The sequence below is a fragment of the Labrus mixtus genome, chromosome 16, assembly GCF_963584025.1.
Source record: "Labrus mixtus chromosome 16, fLabMix1.1, whole genome shotgun sequence".
In the NCBI taxonomy this organism is placed as follows: domain Eukaryota; kingdom Metazoa; phylum Chordata; class Actinopteri; order Labriformes; family Labridae; genus Labrus; species Labrus mixtus.
The window spans coordinates 18099241-18104066 of record NC_083627.1 but is presented as its reverse complement, the minus strand read 5'-3'; the positions used below and the strand labels follow the sequence as shown (position 1 = coordinate 18104066).

At 36.3% G+C, this 4826-nt stretch overlaps 1 long non-coding RNA gene across 1 annotated transcript; it reads right to left on the bottom strand.

Annotated features, from left to right (window-relative positions):
• Positions 1-424: 424 nt before the first annotated feature.
• On the bottom strand, positions 425-4370 carry LOC132991216 (uncharacterized). Its single transcript, XR_009676155.1, has 3 exons — positions 4215-4370; positions 3660-3753; positions 425-625 (listed from the first exon to the last, which is right to left on the bottom strand). It is a non-coding gene; the product is annotated as an uncharacterized LOC132991216 (long non-coding RNA).
• Between the last annotated feature and the right edge of the window lie 456 nt (positions 4371-4826).

Below are 4826 nucleotides of genomic sequence, written 5' to 3'. Positions count from 1 at the left end.
AAAGCGCAAAAACAATTGGTCCATTACACGTAGATGGGTTTCTGAAGGGTTTTTTTTCATACAAAAACTAACAACAGCAAGGATTGAATTTATGTTTAAAAAGAGCAGGGGAAGAACTGCTATGAAACCAGAGGAAACAACGTTGATTTCTGCAAATGACCATTCAAATGTAAGGTAAGTTTAACCTTTAGCCGTGCTGCAGGAGTTTGGGGTAAAAACACTATGATCATGTATTTTTTTTATTTTTCAATAAAGATTGCTAAATTCGGGCAATGTTTGCATAATTGATTAAAAATAATGACCATCCAGGATTTTCTTGCTTCATATTTGACTCTAGTTTATATATCATAAAAAAGGTTAAAAATGAATGCTCTTTCATTAAAGATTTGTAATGGTGTTGGTCAGCAAAAAAACTCAACTGAACTGTTTTCTCCAAATACTTTACTTCCATCAATATTTCTTACAAAAAAAAGAAACAAATCAACATCTCACAAATCTTCCGGTTGTGTGGTCAACTTGTGATATTCAAATATAAATGTCCATGTTCAATGTCATCCAGTGCTGAGAGGGCCTTGTCAGCTGTTATGAGGTCTCCATCTTGTAGCCATGTTTTTCCAGCTCCGCTCTGCGGGGAGGAAAAGAAAAATAGAAAGATCAAGTCAGGAGAGATGATTACAGGTGGGTGGCTGAGGCATAAGTACCCTCTGCTATTGATTGTGAGAACCATTAACAGATGGGAGTGAAAGAATATATAAATATTGCATAATGCTTGGCGTTATGGATTTGATGATTACATATATATGGCAGCTGTGGCCTTTAACAATAATGATATCTTATAGCAACAACTTAATAGCAAGGTTATCATAATTGGACAAAATAAAACAATAGCATATTACTGTCTTAAGTGTACTCAAATAAAAACAGAACAGCCACTTATCTACCAAGTGTTATCGATTAATCAGTGTGATGTTTGAGACGGAGTGTCCTGAGGGAAATTAGGGTGATAACTATTTTGTGCAATACGTTATTATTTTACGGGAGAAAACTCAAGCTTAAGGTCGTATTTATGTTTTTTGCACTGCACGCGATTTTTGAACAACTTCAAATTCAAATGAAACATGCAGGGTCCCAATGCACCTTAGCTATAAAAGGAGAGATGAATGGTTGCTGCAAAATGAGAACAAGACACTTTCCTGCCATCTCAGAATTGCAAGACGCACACAATTTTATCAAAAAGAAATATGGCGGAAATGGCTTTTACAATACAAGCTGCAGATTTTAAATAGCAAAGGCAATTATATTTATGAAGCCCATTTCATTACAGATGCTTTACTCAAACAGTTGTTTTCAAAAACAGAAATTGCATTTAGAAAGCCATTAAAAAAGTGAGTGTACAACTTACAGACACGTGACAAAGCAATTTAACAACAAAAATAAATAGATAAATAAAACTTAGAACACAGTTTCAGATACGAACCACACAAGTGATCACATACACAAACAGAGTAAATATCTATACGCTTTGGATTATAAGTAGGTTTTGAGTTTAGTTTTAAAGTAGAGACTTGTGATGGACCTCAGGTTCAACATGCATCTTGTTCCAGAGAGAAGGACCACAGTAACATAGAGGGTCCCCTCCCTGGACTCTGAGCTTAAAGACCTCCACTTGATGCGGGGCCAGATCTGGTTGTGGACTGTGCTCTGGTCAGAAAAGTACTTTGGAGCTGAACCTTTGAGTGCTATGTTGACTAGAAATTGGATTTTGAAAGTGATTCTGTATTGTGCAGGGAGCCAATAAAGTGTTTTGGGTGCCAGGGTGATGTGTTCAAATTTTCTAGTACAATTACAAGACTCTGGCTGCTGTGATCTGATTGAGTTGGAGCTGTCTTACTGGTTGTTACGTTAGGCCTCCATAAAGAGCTTTACAGTAATCCAATGTTGCTTAAATAAATGCATGGATTGATTTCTCTGCATCATTTTGGGTTATGAATAATCATAGTTTAGATTTTTTTTTTTTTAGATGGCGAAATACTGTTCTGGTTATACTGGTTATCTGATTGTCAAAGCACAGGTCTGAATCCAAAAGAATGCAGAGCCATCTAATGTGCTTACTGTATTAAAGAGATGTTGATTTCAGGTGAAAATAGAGTTGCCGTCTCAGATTTTAAGGGCTATCTATGATCAGTTATTTGTCTTCATTAATTAATTATTTTCCCAAGTGTTAGGCATGTTTAAGTTTGCTAAATGCATGTCCAGAGGTTGTAAAATCAATAATTATTTTGGTATTCTTTAAATACCCAAACGTGACCTCCCGCCACTCCAAATGATAGACACAAAGTTAATTTCTAGAATTGACAAGCACACTTATTTCAGCTGATCACAAATGTCTTTAAGCCTTTTATTAAAAGTAGACACAGCCCCAGCGCTCTGATGTTAGATTAAAACCTAAACAAACAGGCACGTCGTCCATCACAAAGAGTGACTCAACTACATTACTGAGCTGCGTATGCAGAGTTCTGCATGTTGCACCTTACAAAAAGACAACACTCCTTTCCAAAAGAAATACTGAGTTCTCAAAGTTCTGTGATAAGCCGAGTGTGAGCCAGACTCTGTGTCTCTCTCGTCGACTAACACACGCGCACTGTGCATTGCATAGATAGTTTACGCAAACAAGGAGTCTCACTCAATCATACTAAAAAAGCTTACCAACTCTCACTTATTAATCATTTGGTACAAATTTATGGTCAGATATTTTTAATTTGAATAATATTGTGTTGAAAACCCTAAACTTCGCCAGACATGAATCATAATATATAAATAATGATTTTCTGTGAAAGCACCATCACTTCATAATATTATTTACTTAATATGAAGTCCACTGCTTTTGATAGCTTATAAGCAAAGCCTTACATGCCGACTGATTGTGTGGTAAACTATCTAAACTATGTTTAAGATAAGATAGTACTTTATTGATCGCTAGAGGGGAAATTTGGGCGTTGCAGCAGCACAGACAAGAAAGCTCAAAATACACATTAAACAGAATAGATAAGATAAATAAAAATAAAAATAGGGGGTATATACAAGTACAAAATGAATGATGAAGTTAACTATGCAGGGAATTGAGACAGTATTTGCAGAGAATGTCAAGATAAAGTGACAAGTGATGATTAAAGTGACTTGGTATGAAAAATAGCAGCAAGTAATGAAAAAATTAGCTTTATAAATATAGTATAGTATAAATTTAGCTTAATAAAGTAACACAGCAGAGGGAAACATTAAAATCTTAATAGCCTGATTGTTTAAAGACCCATTAAGAAAATATCTGCCTGGAGTCACAATATAGAATACTAAAAATAATAAATAATGTTGATTCCTTAGTAAAGACTGCATGTGACAGGGCAGGTAAAATAAATTACATTATTTTTATATTGAAATGATTAATGTAGGTTTGTGTAAAAACACAAACAAAACAATCCCCCATAATGATTTTAATAAGACTGAAGCTTGTTTAAAAAACAGTTCAATCCACCATGTTGAAGACCTGACGTGCTGTACTAAACACTGAAAGCCTAACAGAGTTTAAACAAACATTGTGAAGTGTGTGGAGGGTTTGACATCAGCTGATAACATTGTTTAGTGTGTGGAGGATTTGACATTACCTCAGCTGGTTTGAAAAATCATCCTCCACGTTGTCATCATCCCAGTTGTCTTCCCAAACATGAGCATCTTCATCCTCATCCAGCCCCGTCCAATCTATATCAAAGCAGAACAAATACCATGTGAAATAATAGAATAGAAGTTCTCTAGCCACAGTTTTGTCCAAAACACTCCCCGTAGTTGCTTTGGTCCAGGTACTCACCTTTACATCACCTGAGCTGTTTAGCTAGTGTGCTATTGTGCATGTTAGGATGCCTGGCTAACAAACAATAGCGAAATACGACAATGAAATTAAAGAAACGCAACAATGTAGAAAACACCGTGACCGTATCATGAAACGAGATTGAGCTCCCGTGTCTCTTAGTTAGCTGAAGTTAGCTGAATGGGCTAATACGTTTAGTCCTAGAAATGCTGGCTAATGCTATCGCTAACATGGCTATGCTAGCTGAGTCACTGTTGCTGGGCCCAGCACACACACAAGACCTGTTACAGAGAAACGAGTAAAGTAAATAACAAACAAAAGCAACGACACTAAAAGTGATATTTATATTATTTACCCTCGGCTGGGAATTCTTCAAACTCATCATCCTCCTCCAGTAAGCCCAGGTCGACGGTCTGCTTCTTGTCCGACATGTTTAGCTGTGAATATGGTTTGTCCAGGAATGACTCTAACGCGCAGGCGCAGTGGGAAACTAGAGCTGTTCGAGAGGGTACAAATTGCGCAAACTGCGCAGGAAAGCGCAGCCGCTGGGTGTTTATGACCAGGCCTAGGATATTTTTTCAAAAACATGCAACTACAATTGTAAAATGTATTTTATCTTTTGAAAGCACAACACAATAAATGATCTACAAAGGAGGAAACAACCTCAGTAAGTGCCAACCTTAATATTTACCAGATGCTGACATGCAGTGCACAGAGGCAATGCAAGGGTGTATCAAAGAATGTTTTTGTTAATCATGATCATCCACAACAGCTTCATCATCAATAACTACTTGACAACAAGCAGTGCATGCGTTAAAAGGATGATAGTAGTTAAACTACTTTTGGATAAATAGTCTATAGCTCGAACCGTTTCAGATTAAAATAGCTCCAGCTTTTGAAATGTTCTAAAATGTGCTCCAATGTTAGACTATATGGATTCAGCTTCTGTTTTTTTTTTTTTTTTTTA